This window comes from Oenanthe melanoleuca, chromosome 3 (genome assembly GCF_029582105.1).
Source record: "Oenanthe melanoleuca isolate GR-GAL-2019-014 chromosome 3, OMel1.0, whole genome shotgun sequence".
NCBI lineage: Eukaryota > Metazoa > Chordata > Aves > Passeriformes > Muscicapidae > Oenanthe > Oenanthe melanoleuca.
This window is the reverse complement of record NC_079336.1, coordinates 50,024,211-50,039,925: the sequence shown is the minus strand read 5'-3', so window position 1 is coordinate 50,039,925 and position 15,715 is coordinate 50,024,211. Positions and strand designations below refer to the sequence as shown.

At 38.9% G+C, this 15,715-nt stretch overlaps 1 protein-coding gene across 5 annotated transcripts in view; it reads right to left on the bottom strand.

Moving 5' to 3' along the window:
- NCOA7 (nuclear receptor coactivator 7) overlaps window positions 1–15,715 on the bottom strand; it is a 76,039-nt gene that overhangs the window by 40,103 nt on the left and 20,221 nt on the right. The gene's annotated exons all lie outside the window — the stretch shown is intronic.

Here is a 15,715-nt window from a genome sequence, read left to right as displayed (position 1 = left end):
CCACACTAAAATTCAGTCAATCTCTAGAGACAAGTTAGCTTACTTTCTAAACTGATCTTTTTAAAAATGAATTTAATATCAGAATTCTTTACCCTTTAAAAATCACACACTTGGCATCAGTAACTTGGTAACAAAGATGATCCTACCTCATAATCTTTCTTCCATTATATAATAATCTCAAGGATACCTTCTCAAGAATAACAAAAACGGTAGTAAAGTCTTTACTGAAGAAGAGGATCAGGGAAAAAAAAATCCAAACTATTGAAAAGCTGGAGTTTCTTAAAAAGACTACAAAACTAAATGCAAAAACAAGATGCTGAATCTGCATTTTCAAGATGAAGTTTGGTACAAAATAAAACTTCGGATTACAATGTACTATAACACAACAGCTAAAAACAATTCCACACTCCACTGCTCCTGCTTTATAAAACCATCTGTTCTTACATAAACTTGTTACTTTTTTCCATTTTGTCCAAGGTTATCTCCTAGAGGCCACTCATACTGCTTCACAGCTGTTCTGGCACAACCCACACTAGCTGGTATTCCAAGTGTCACCCAGGAGCTCCTTCTGCAACATGATCAATGTGGCCACAAACTGCTTGTGCCAGAACATTTTCCAGCTGCCCAGATTTCTTCTGAGAGAAATCTTAATGAGCTGCCTATAAATCTTCAAACTTATCACTATAGCAACAAGAGTACTTTCTTTTTAGAAGACTCCTTAAAGCACAGTTCAAGTGAGAATCCTAACACAGAATTTTCTGCTAAATCACCATCTACAGCACTGAGTTTGCTTAGTGAGAGTGAAGACTGACTTTATGGGTTGAGGGTCACTGTCACTAAAATACTTCCCAGTTAATCACTGACTCACACCATACAAAATGAAAAACTGATCTATCTAATGGTGCTTCTCTACAGTATATTAACTTCTTGGTTACAAGATACCTAAGGGAGTGAGTAGTATAATTATCTTGTTGATGCCAAAAACTTTGTTTTGCGCACAGGAAGAATTATGCATAGAAAATACAGACAACCAGTGAGTCACCACAAATGGGAAAAGGTTACATGAGCTCACAGCAGTAGCTTAAATAAGTGAAAGCTTAATACATTAAGCTATTCATATAATGCAGGAATTACAGAGATTCTTTCTTCTGCCGTTTATATGCTTTTCATGTATTCTTTTAGACTACAACATAAAAATAAATACACAGAGCAACTGCAAATTTTAGAAAGACATTTCAGGCTATACACATTTTTTAAAAAATAAAATATTAAAACCAGTTCCAAGTTTAGAATGTTTAGACTGAGAAGGGTCAGTTTCTCAGACTACATGTCACCCATGCTTTCCAGTGAAACACTTCAAAATACTGTCTTACAAACTGTGCCTCTCACACATGTTGCATACATATTTCTTAATGCTTCCCAAAATAGGAAGATTCACATCCTGCAGCCAACCCAGTGAAGATGCAGTAGTTCCCCATTCATTCAAACCCTATAAGACAGATGTGTAAGACAACTAGTAGTAGCAGTTCATGCTTTGGCCTGCAAGAGACAGTGACTGTATATGAAATTTACAGATTCAGCCCTGACTACATATGAAAACACTACACAGGGATTTATAAAAGACTGGAATTGACTATATCTATATAACATAGTGTTTAACTAGACTAATGAAAATTTGCATATGCAAAGGAGGCTTATTTTTAACTAATAAGCCATAGCCCTTATGAAAGACTGCTGTAACAATGACAAAACATTACAAACACTTTGCATGCACATGGGTATATTTAGCTCTGGTGTAAATCTTGGCAAAGCAGCCCTCTATGCTGAAATGGCGTATTCCCACCATGATTATACCTGATTCCAGACTTCTAAATGAGACACATTCCTGACTTTTGACCCCAGTAACTCAATGACCTTCCTCTGTGTGTGCATATGACAGAATACCCAAATCATCTGCTTCCGTATATGAAAACTAGCAAGCATCCACTGGCACCCCATTTCTAGTCACACTGCATCAGAGACTCCTGTCTTCAGGTTCACAGTTCATTTGTTTTGATCACAAACTCTGTTAGGTAAGCTTTCTGCAGTATGAATGTAGTATCTCAAAACAACAAAAGAACCACTAATGGAAACATAGAACCATTTACTGCAGGGAGAAAAAAAAAAAAAGAACAAATAGAAAAACCTCTCTAGAGGTGAACAGTCCTTGTGACAATACTAACAGCTTCTGTCAGTACTTTCCTTAAAACATTCTCATTTGAACTGGAGTTTTCAAAGATGCCCCTGGCAACTTTTAGAATAAAGAGCTAAAACAGAACTGGTCCATTAGTGATAGAAAACAGGAAAGCGGAAAGGAGAGTCTGAACCAACTCACTGAAATGCAACTGACTGGTTCTTGTCCTCAGTATTTAATCTTGCTGCATTCCCATCATTGCAGCACACTGGGGACTCATTACACAAGGTACAGCATCCCCAGCACACAGCTGCTGCTGCTGTGAATGGACAGTGCCACCAGCATGCTTCAGAAGTATCATCAAAAATCTGGGCACTCCATAATTTCTATTCCATCCCCATGGCAGGTATCAGATTTTCAGAGGGTGCCAAGCTTACTCCTCCTGCCCACTGCTCTGTTTCAAGGCCATGAGTATCCAACTCCAAAAGTGGCAACCTTAGCACTAGAAAAAAAGACTAAATTAAGACTAAGTATCCATGACATTCCAGACATGACTCAGAGTAACTGCAACTCTAGGGTTGTGATCTCTGCTAGTAAGGTGCTTCTTCCAGAGGTTTCTAAAGCCTGGTAAAAATTACCCAAATCCCTCTAATTCACTACTCCTGAAAAGCCTTGCCTGTAATATCCCAAGGAACCAAAACAAGCCCTCAACAGATTTAAAGCCATAACAGCAGCCTCAAACCTATTATGTTTTTTGACATTATGCACCCTCTTAGTAAAGCAAAGCCCTGTTTACACATCAGGTAATTCATTATTAATGCAGACTGATAGAGTGCAGCAGAGATTGGGCTGTGAAGAGCACAGCTGGAGGGTTTACTGCATCTTGAACTCCATCCTCAGCCTCCAATCACGCTGACCTGTATATCCCACACAAGCTGCCAGCCCTTCTCCTGTTCAGATTTCAAACATGTCACCTCCTAAAGAAGGTGGGGGCTGAAAGTCTAATCTACTCTTCTCCTAGCTCTCAGGTATTTCCCAGCCTTCATGAGCTGCTACGGACAATGGTTTTAAGAACACAATTTGCTGATTTATTTCTTTTTTTAACTGCTTTGGAAGATTTTGAGTGGGTTTGTTCAGTTTCTAAGGGGATGTCTGTGAACAAATACAACATTCAGTTTTGTCCTAATAGTTATGAAAGTAAAAGGGAGCTGAACAAAACAAAACAGAAAAACAAAACAAAAAAATTAAACCTTTCAGGCAAAACAAGATGCATAAAGTGAATTCATAAAGCGTTGCTGCAGAAAATGCATGGTTTTCAGTATCAGCTGATGGATATGTTGTGTTCCACTAAGAAAGCTGCTGGGAAAGAAAGACAAAGAAAGAAACAGGGAGGGCAGGACAAACTAGCATCTTATCTGTAAAAACACTCCTGTTTATGAAGAAAGTCTTACATATCTGTAATTTCATTTGGACTCCAGATAACATTTTTCAAGCTAATTGATTCTGACAGACAAAACATTTCTTCTGAGTTTATACCTCTAGTGCTTTCTGAGCAACAACCAGTAAGCCATTTTCTCAGTTTGTCCAAATACAAAGTTTACCAGCAAAAGCAAAACTTACTGCAATACAAAGATCATTTAATATAATAAAGACTAATGATCTGAAATGGACACAATCCCAGAGTAGGCAGGTAAAAATGCAAGGTTAGCAGTGCTCTCTTAAATTAATTTGCAACTGACTGTTTAATACCTTGGGCACTGACTTACAGGAAAAGAACTAGGAAAGATTCCAAGAAATGGCCTACTTCATCTTCCAGACCCAATTCCATTTGACTGCCTATGAAAGACAAATAACTAGTTTTTAGAATAAAACAGCCTGAATTTCCCATTATACTTATAAGGTAGGTGGTTAGGGTAAAAAGAAGACTGCTCAGAGAAAAGAGAGGTGATGTTGTCTGCTCAACTTCCACTAGAAACTACAAGCAACCAGAGAACCAACTCTGACACTGAGACAATAAAGACAAATGGAAATCTGACAGTAACTTTTTTCCTAGAAATTTCATGTTGTTTTGCTTAACATTTATTCAATAGAAGTGTCCAAGAGACAATTAAATAGGACCTCATTCAACACGTAACATCACAGCCAAAGAGCACTAGGTCCTTTTCACTGGATGTTCTATAAAAACTCCTGTGATAGTAAGGCATGGATTTTTATGATGCTTTAGATTAATAAAGATCATACACCATGTACAGCTCTTACTTTAGAAACAAAAGTATCTAATAATGTGGCCCTCCAAAAATATAAACAAAATCAGGGGGAAGGGAGAATAAATATTTTTATCTTTCAGCTGACAAACTGAAGTTTTCCTTTTTGGAAATCTTCCACAATGTGCATCCTCTAAAATGTGTCTTGATATCCGGCGTACAATCATCTTAACATCCTGCAGGGCACAAACAGATCATGTTCCTCAAATATAATTTTTTAAAGTCTATGAATATATACAAAAAGATTACAAAAAAAAATCCTTTAAAGCACTTCAAATACCTTAAATTGTTTTGTTCCCATTAAGATTCCTTTATATAAAAATTATATGCACCCCAATTATTTACTTCAGAATTAATAATTTTAATCTTAATTGAAATCTCTGCACTGACTACAATATATACTAGTTTCTTTCTACCCTCCATGCCTTTCTTCATTCTTCTGGAAGAGCTAAATAAATCAAATTCATGTCAAAAAACCCTATATCTACCTACAGAAATCTTACAGTAAAAATCTCCATTAGTCACCCACTGGTCTGATCTCAATCAGCATTCTCTACCCTCTGTACAGGTCACCCCTCTCCCCTTCACCCAGCTCAGTGTAAGAACGACTCGGCCAGCTCCAGGCATGGCTGTGCTCTCATCCCATGTGATGAAACTTGAAGAATAAGACAGACAAAATAAACCACTGCTGCTTGTAAAGCCAAAGGAAGTCAGACTGCTTGCCAGACCGTAACACTTTACCCAGACCTCCCCAGTGTGGCTACTTTCACTTCAGCACAGAAACAAATACAAAGCCATTCACCCTCAGAAATCTTCCTAAAAGTGAACAGCATCCACCTTGCAAGGAAGCACACACCACGGAACACCAGCCATTTCAGGTTGGCACATGTCCTGTTTTGGAAACAAGCAAGATACAAGGCTGTATGTTTACTATTAAAACAGAATATTAAGGCATATGTAGGTGAGAGAACACATATTTAATGAATTAACCATAGAGAGGAAAATATTACAAAAAAATAAATTCTGAAGAAGTTATCAAAGACAACTGTGTGGTTCCAGTATGGTGACTGCAGACACTCACAAGTGTCCATAATCTGGTCATTCCAAAGGACAAAAAAAAAACTCCTGAAAGCTCTGATAGTAGTAACACAGGTCCAAGCTGGAAATTCCCACTTTTATTGGAACTCCTGTTACTGATTGACAACAAGTACCAGCACTAGGCTTCACAGATGGTCAGCCAGCAGCAATGCTCAGGAAAGCTGGCATGCTCCAGAGAGTGAAGTGCTGTACTGACAATCAAGGGTATGTCCATTTTCTTCTCAATAATGCCATTAGCTTAAAAACCAAGTTACTACCTCTGTTTTATCATTTTTAATGTGGAGGGAAAGATTTGTAGTAAAGTTGTTCTGGAATTTTAAAGACACTACACTTTCTGATAAAATGAATTCTTAGATTCAAAAAAATATGTTAATCTCCCTTCCCCAGTTTTCTGACTTAGATCAGGGAATTTTAAATATCCCATCTAACATCTTTTCTATTTATTTAGGGGGTGAGAATAATCCCTGTTTCCCTGGGTAAAACTCAAGAGGGTTTTGAGCTGGCAGAAAGTTGTTTTTTTTTCCCAAATTTAAGACTACAATGTTCCCACACACATTAACAAACTTTCTATTTTCAAAGGCAAAAGATCCCCATCTTTTGTGTTTACTTAGCAAAAGAAATTACGATGTATTCAGCACTCCATTGCTATGATAACAAGTCAATAAAATCTTTTCCATAGGAAAGCTATTTTGCTTGCTTTAGGCATCTATTTGCTTCTTTCCCTTATAACCTTAGTTAATGCAAGCTCTCAAAGAACAGCCTTAGGCAGAAGGCAAAAGGAAGAAATCTTTCTCTTCTGATGATTCCTTTAACTTTGCCAGAAGTTCACTTAATAGGCCTATTCAAATAGAGCAGCACCACAGAAATATTGTCACAAATACCAACTTGATTCTTAACACACTCCCATCGTGCTCCTCCCGCTTTCTTCTGCTGACAATGCCAGATACTCTCCTACTGCGGTGCTCATTCACCACCCCAAAGGGCTCCTACTCATGCCAGGAATTCTTCCCAAAGTGGCTCAACAAGGCATCCTCCCTGCACTGAAGCCCAGGCAAGGGAGGGATGGCCCTGCCCTGTCACCTCCAGACAGCGCTGACTCCCAGCTGCTCTCCCCCGCTTAATGCCAGCTCCTCGAGCCATCACCCTCCTCCATATCAGCTGAGAGAAACTGCAAGAAAAAGGGAACTGCAGTTACACAGCAAAGCAGGATGTTACAGAGAAAAATGCTGCACAGAAAAAGCCACACCATGGTAAAACTTTTTTATTCTGATGAAGACAATAAGCTCATAAGGCTGGCTGACACACATCTCAAGTTTCTCCAAAACTTTTATAAACTCCTCACTCCCTGCTTCAAGTGAACACTCTTCATAAAACTCAAATTCCATGAAAAAAGATGAAGGCCCTTTAAAATTAATATTTAATTAACACAGGGAAACAAAATGCAAGAATTAAGAACAACCCCAAGCACATCAATATAATTTTCTATAGAACATAATGCAGACACCTGTTTGGGTGTAGACTGATCAAGATTCTCACTTTGTAATACTGTAGTGAAAAGACCATTAACCACATGTATAAAGATGACAAGAAAGGAATAGCTTGTCTAGGTGGGACAGTCACATGGCAGGCATGTACAAGTGCAATTTCTAACAAGCATATACCTTAAAGTGAGAATTTGAAATGGTCTGATATTTTCCAGCAGCCATACCATTACAGTAGTGTAATAAGTCCTCAATTACAGACATAATAGATACACTGTGTACTAATTACTACATCTTAAAACTCCTCTGTGGGTTTTATATGAAATATTATATGATTTATGTATTTATTTTTGCTTGAAAAATAGTTTGTATTTTTTCATTTTCACTTCAGCTGAAATTTTAAACCTGCAGCCAAAATGTATATGGCTCATGAAGAAGTAATTACTTCGGGGAAAATGAAAAAGCAGAAAGTAAATGCACTGTAAGCGTGATGGAAGATGGGTCAACAGGAAGACACAAGAGGCTTTGCTCTATCTCCATGTTGTCTGGGCTCTGCAAGTCCATGAGGTCTCACTGCACTTGAGGCAGTAGATGAACTACAATAATAAGCTGAGGCAATCAGGAAGCTCCAGTGCTCCTGAATTCAATCCTGTAAGGCAGCCTCTCTGCTTAACAGCAAGCAGCCTTGCTCCTTGCAGCAGCACACCCAGGAGGCTGAGTGCTCTGCAGATGCAGAGCAGGAGACTGGTGGGGACAAGCAGGTCAGGAACTATCTTCAGCCAAGGACAATGACCTCCTACCAAATCCAGCCAGCCCAAGCCAGATAAGGGAGGTGCTCTGTGACATTCTGTCCTGTTGCCTGCCATTATGCCTGCTAGTCCATTCCCTTCTGGCCTGGGAAGGAAAGCTTCCTGGCATGCTGGGTCCTACCCCTGCTATGGCAGGTGGGTAGGGAGGTGCTGGCCTCCCCTCTCCTTCCCTCTGGTGCTCTGGCACTTCTCCCTGCAGCTTTGGATGTGCTCCCACCACTCGTGCCCGGACAGCTCAGCTCCTACAAGCAGCTTTCACTGTTCTGTAACACCTAACAGCATGGTTCTTCACATGCACAAAATTGCTCAGATGCATCCGTCCATGGGACCAGAGTCATATGCTGTAGCTTGGATTGCCAAAACAAAAAAAACAAAAAAAAACAGTATTTGTAACACAGAACATCTCCATAACAACAAAAAAATTCTTCTTAGCCTCAGGCAATCAGAACTGCTACATGCAGCACCTGCTGTGGTCCAGGTGGAAAGAGCAGCAGCATCTTTTTAACATTTAGTTCACTAACAGATAGTGAACATAAAGATAAATCTTCTGCTTGAGAAAATTTGACTTTTAAAGATTGTCTGATTTAAGCACATGATTAACACCTAAAAGCCATTTATTTATAAAAACACTACTGAAAGTAAAAATCCATTACAGAAATGCACTGTTATGCCAAAACCATAATATAAACTAAGCTTACCAGTGATTAAGGTGTTAATCTTACACCTACTGAAATAAAAATAGCCACTCCAGAAAAAATAGTAGCAAAATCCTGAAGTTATTAGCAGTATATTAAGTCTTATACAAGACAAGTTCTCTGCGCTAGAAACTGCTGTCTCACAGGAAAATACTCAGTGTGTTAAGACACCCAGAGAGTTGATTTATGGCTCATTTACATTACAAAGGTTTTCCAGCATAAGGACAATTATCTCCCTCCTCCCCAAATTCTTAACCATTCCTGCTGCTCTCCTTGGGATTTTGTCTCACATAAATCAACACGAAGAATCCCACAGATCTCAGTGCATGAGAGACTTAAAGCACAGCTAACACACATCTTCAAACATCAGATGATACTAAGAAACACTCCTTGCTCAGACTACAGAGTAGGACAGAAAAAAAAAAAACCAAAAACCTATACTTACAACTCACCTCCATATAATCAGATTGGCAGGCGCAGGGTGAGGTGGAAGAAATCCCTTCCAAACACAGTCTGGAAGCTGGATTAACACTGAGGGCATGAGAGTTTACCATGGGGAACCTAAGGCCACCAGAATACCCACGCAGCCTCTTACACTGTTCAAAGCCCCAGAGCAGAGACAAAAAGCTTCATTCCTTGGGGAGGCAAGAGTGGAGAGCTCGATGCCTAGAAGCATGCAGCAAAACATGCAAACAGTAGTTCAGGTACAGTGTAAGCAGACAGGTATCCAGTGTACCCACATAGGGTCCACATTATCTCTCACCAACAGAATTCCCTTAGTTAGCTATATAGTGCTTTCCAATCTCTCAGACAGAGGGGGCAAACTGTACCTTTCCAAAAGCATATTCCTGCAGGTATCATTCATACCTTTCCCCTTAAACATGCAGCACCCTTACCAGAAATAGACTATACAATGTAGCATGGCACATGCCAAAAACATACAGGCAAAAGCCTCGAATGACAACAGATACAAAGGCAGGCAATTTTATTTGTGAGCCAGAAACACCTTCCCTGAGGGTGCATGTTTAGCTTCTTATCAACCTGGGTTTTCTTCAATCTGGGAAACTCTAATACAGCTCACAATGCTGACTGCTCTCCTTCTCAAAATACTGTACAGCCCACTCCCTACTACTCATGGTACAAAGCTCAGGAGAGCTGACCAGGACTGCTGCCAGAAGGAAGTAAGACAGTTGCTGTTTCTCAGGGCATGAGCAGAAGATGATTAACAGCACACTATTAACACCACCATTAGGCATCTCTTTAGGTGGCTGATTCTAGAAGGCGCCTTCATGCTGGAGCAGCTCAGTGATGACAGCTCTGTCATCCATAGGAGACATGGCAAGACCAGAAGGTCAAGTGTGACCACCTCCTTTCAGTACCATCTTATACAACATCACTTTAAAATCGACCATGCATCCACACTTCTGCCAAGCACTATGCTACATTTCCACCAGTGTTTAAGCTAGACTTGATTTTAAAACAGCTCACCGGGGTTAAGCAGAGTTTTATGCAGTAGATACATAAAGCATGTAAGAACAGAAGAAAACACATGCCTGGGAGGCTGAAAGGACAAGACTGTATCTGCAGATACTACAGAAACTGTGCAATTTTAAAATGCAATTATATCAGACACAGTAAGAAGTCTGTATCTCACCTATCCAGAAAGCCACCCATTTGAAGCCTACAAAAAGATATGTCTTTATATCCCTCCAAAAGCAAAAAGGTAAGTGGCCCACCAGGAATGTCCAGTACACCCCTCAGTGCCCAGCATTCCCAGCTGTAGACTGCAGGGAAAGGAAGTAGAGTAAGACAAATCACATTCAACTATGTTAATGGCAATTCTTATCAAAACTGCACAGATGTCTACATCAAGAGGCCTATCATGTAACTATTTATGTTTATAAAGAAGGCTACATAAGCTCCTTTTTAAAGGCTGATAAGAGATACCCAAAGGTCCCTTTGGGAAAAGCAAATTTAGGGTCATCGTATGCTTCTGTCTAACAACCCAACCTTACAAGAATCATGCAAGGTGAAAAAATGTGAAATTAGTGTTGTGACAGAGTACATTTGAAGATTAACTAAGCTATTTTCTCCACCTAGTCTGCAACACAACTCTCAAATCAAGAACATCACAAAACTCCACCTTTCTTTTCTGTCCTAAAAAAAGCCTCTTCATACAGAGGCCACACTGTTACTCAAGTCTCAGTTCACATGCAGGGGGAAGTAAATGGGTGAGGAGGTTAACCATGCTTCCTGTCATACACAAGCTTTGTGTCTCCATAAACAGCATTTCTGGTACTGGAAAGTTTTAAAGAAACCTGAGGAAAGCCTCAGAGCCCCTCAGAGCTAACTAAGGGAATTCACTAATTCTGTTACCAGTAACAAAAATCATCTTCAATCCTAAATGACTCCACTACTCTTGCACTGGAAAAACCAAGACTGTAGAAACCACTGTGTTTCCCAGAGGAAGCATCTGCATTGGGAATAATTCTGTGATTTAGACAGAAAATGGTGATTCATTTCTTTTGCTGAATTCTGTCCTGCACCACAGAATTACAAGACTGCTAACACAGAAACCTCGGAATCCAGAAAGAAACTCCAAAATAAGATGAGGAAAGAGTTCCCAAGATAAACAGCTGTTCAACTTTTCCCAGGCAACACTTCAGAAAAAGCAGGTTCAATTTCCTTCCCAACTCTCATTCTCCAGGTTTACACCTACTGTAAAAAGAAAACTTTATATATGTATATATATACACATATACTAAAAAATTTGTAAGCAATGAATAGCATCTCTCAAGCATCTGAAGGACCTGACTGACCTCTCCAAGCTCCACCCAACAGGTCCAAGTGATGCTGTCTGTGAAATTCTAGACATTTTTCAACATCTTACGCTACGACAGTTGCAAAGGGCAGCTAAAATACTGACCTACAGCACAGAAGACAGAAAGTCTGCTACAAATATTGAAACCCCTCAAGCATAAGTACCGGGAAGGTAAATCATAACACTGTATGTTTCAGAAAATATTTTCTTTTTTTTAGCTATCCATCACAGCAAATCAACTATCCTGCACACACACACACACCATAAATAACAGAGCAAATAATAACCATTGCACCCCCTAAATCTGAAGTAATGATATATTCAACCTTTTCTTACAAAATAGAATGCCTCAGGCATATATGATATTGACTGAAACAATGTGAATAAAATTCAATGCTGTTATTCAGTTTCAGTAACAGGATTATGAGGTAATGTTTATATATCTGGAAGCAGAGTTAAGATATTTTCATTGTACAGATGAACTGAAATGATGTATTATTTCCTAGAGCCATTTAAAAATATTTAAGCATCTCCAGGATCTTGGCTTGACTATTTTTCACACCCAAGATAAACCTCCATGATGGTTTGTTTTAAAAACAATGTGTGGAAAACTTTTTCTCCTAAAAGCAAAAAATAAATTATGGGTGCTACAGGAAACCAGAATAAACACCAACATGTTGGCTCAGCAGAATTAGAACAGTTGCAAGGAGGCAACTGCTGGAGTAAGAGCAAGCTGAGGAGCACCCAACACTTGAAGTCTGTTACATGGATATAATGAGTCTGGTCAGCAACAACCACACCTAACAGAAAAACTCATGAAAACGTCTCACATACATGAGATGCCCTCAAGGAAGTATCTTTGTGCATATATTTCTTATCTAGGTTTTCCTCTGCCCTAGCCATCACTGATGCCCTTTTTCCATACAGTCCCTCTGTGCTCACTGCATTTTTATTTCATCATCATACTGTGTTTTAACAGCCACAGGAATGAAAAATATGAAATGCACAATTACTGAATATGGGAATAAAACAGAAGACAGGGAAAGTCCAAATGAGATTCTTACAAATCTGATAGCTTGCAGCTTACAAAAGACTGACCAAGGGAATGACCACAGCATGTCAGACCAAGGGTCTGTGCAAGCCAACATCCTGTCTCCAACTGCTGCCAAGACAAGGATCAGGGAGAAACCATAACAACATGACAAGTACACATAATGCCTTCCCCAGCTAAGCTTTCCAGACTCTAGCCATGTATCAATGATTCCTACTGTTGGAATTGTCGTGAATACTTAAAGTGAAAGCTAAGGCTAGGTCATAACCAACTATGTGACTGAAAAACTGTACACCATTTGTTGTATGGTTTTATTTATTTTTAAGTATTAAAAATATTTAGAAGGGACAAAAAGCTATAAATTGGCGCTGGTAAAGCAAACAAGTAAACAACTGCAGCCAAGAATCTAAATTAACTTACAACATGCTGTGAATTCCTTTATTTCCCCCAGATATAGACATCATAAGGAAACAGGAGGTGAGCATCAAGCTATACAACTGGCTTCAGGTTCTGAAAAAGTGTTAAGAACCCGGAGCTAAAGGGATGGCCTTTGAAGCATATCCTAGACATTTATGCAGTTTTCTCAACAGAGTGATGGTAGCAAGACCAATGTAAATTCAATAAACACAAAAGCACCCAAATCCCAGTGAGAATATTTTCCCTAATACAAGTGCTTCATTTTGGCATCAGAAATCCAGCTCTCAGTGGTGGCCAAGAAGAAACTGAAAACTAAAATTCACAATTTCCCTGGAAATTATTAAGAAATCATTCAACATAAGTATGGTTTTTACAGTTCATCGCCATACAGATTGTTCAGATTAAGGTCACCACAAGTTGAAGACGTAACGGTTAATAAAATTAATGTAAGTATTTTGGTCAACTTGTTGAAAAGTAGCATTTTTTTCAAATAAAGCACACTTATTTCTTTTCTCTAATACAGTAGTAGACAGCTACTTGACATGGGATTGTACAAACCATGGAAATGCTCAGTAACTTGCTGTGAAGAATGCTGAGACCCAGAAAATGAACCTGAAAGAGCCCCTTTTCTCATTCTTTCAAAAAGCTATTCAAACTCTTCTCTTATGATTTCTCATATTCTTTAACTGCTTGTCCAAAGATATCCAGCATCACATAATAGCACATGCAAAATATATCCAGTAGCACACAACAGCACATGCAAACTAATTCCACTTTCAAGCAGTACATTCAGACTTCCAGACTACCAACTTATATCCAAGGCAATTCTTTCTATGTGATACACAACACTCATTTGGGTAGTTTCTTTCTAAATTCAGTTAAAATTTTAATGGCTACTCATTTTATGAGGTGAAGTACCCCTGAACTCAAGCCTACACAATAGGCAAGGTGGAACAGACAGGTCCTACATCCTGTGAGAAGGAAGGTGCACAGGCAAAGGGAAATAGGAAGTTGTATCTGGGCTCAAGGGCACATTATCACAATAAAAAGCACCAAATGTCACAGTAGAGTCAATATATATAGATGTGCCACTGTACATCCATTACACTGTGCCATCTGTTTTTGGACTTGCTGAATACCAGCACAGATATTGGTCTATTTGTGAGCCAGTGAAGCAGAAGACAACAGAAAAAGCCTAAAAACATGGTTGGGAAAATAAGGCAAGAAAACTTAACTACACAGAACAGTCTTTAAGTAGGAGTAACAGTTAAATAAGGACCTATTGCAAAAGAGAAATTTATACTCATGTTACTCTCATACTTTCACTTCTTGCCTGTTAAACTCCTACGAGCAGTAACATTTTATCTACACAAGGAATCTAAATCACTCTTGCAAAAGGTTTTGAAGACATGTCTATTTTGTTTGAAAAAAATCACTTTTTTCCTTTCCTGACAACCAAGGCAAAAAAAAAGCCCTTTACCACAAAATACAGTGGGTAAAATTGCATTAGGTAAAAAGCAAAAATGGATGGGGAAGGTTTCATTTCAGCTTCATTTACCACAGGGAGGGGGAAAGACCTGGGAAAACTGAGGCACTAGGATCATAACTATCTGTAGTGGAAAAATATGATGGCTAAGTGGACCTCTTCTACAGAGCATTTTCAAATTTTTTAAAGGATAAATGTGTAAACAACATTAAATTTGGGGGACAGAGATGCAGACAATTTCATGTTCATCTTGATCTTGCAATTCAGGAACTAGTTTATTAGCACATATTTTGGGATTCTCAAGCTAACCCTTCTAAGAATTGCAAGCATAACCACTCAGACACTGAACACCACCCCTACCACAAGCTGCCCAGGAGGCACAAAGATTACAATACCCTGAAGGCAAAAAGCCACTTTCTGATGGGAAGTCAGACACTTTGGGATGCTGGCAGGGCAGCAAGGGAACTATTTGTCCTACTGCTCATGTTAACAGGGTCCCTGGCTCTGCCAACAGAGAACTTGGGTTTCTGTTAGCATGAGCTTAAGAGAAAAAGCATCGTTTCCCATTTTTCAGTTAATACTTTTGACCTTGTTAGTACAATAATAGCAACCTTTCCCCTCACTTTAAAGAGATTTTCTATTAAAATTTGTGTATTTTCATTTATAGATACTTAGTGGAGTATATTAAATATTTTATTCCACAGCACTGAACAAAAACATTTTCCCCTTTATAATCAGGATATAAACAAAAGGGATCCTTCTCAGCCCTGAGCGGAGTCCTTTCCCCACCCTTCTGACAAGAAACACAAATCTTCTTCCTGCTGGCAAAAAGTGTAATCTATTTCCTCTCCTCTTCCTTAATAAACAGACCATGAGCATCTGATCGCAGGCAAAAACAAGATTAAAGAAAAGGTGAAGTGAAGAGTCTTTGCTTTGTGAGAATGTTTACTACACATAAATTTAGATTTTGTAAATACTACTCTATCTCAGATTCACAAAACATAACAGTAATAAGACATAAAGGGAAAAAACCAGTAATGGAAGTACAGAGGCATATGTGATTGGGAACCAGCTAAGTTGCTCTTAGCTTAATAAATGTGAGCCCAAGCTGGCAGGAAAAGCAGCATGTTTGAAGCAGCAATCAGAACTGTATGAGTGCCAGAACTTGCCAAACTTCAGTGCTTAAATTTAAGGACAGAACAAGTTTCCACAAATTCTAAGGTACAAAACAACCCAAACTTTGGTGCAACACCAAAGCACGCACCTGATTAAATTATCTGCATCCCAATAAGAGGCGCCTAATCCAGTAACTTCTGTGTCAAGTCAAAAATTTTAAACAGTTTAAAAAAACTCCAGACATTGTTGGAACAATGCAAGGCAATATAATCTGCCTACTATTTTCAGGTATCTATATCACATT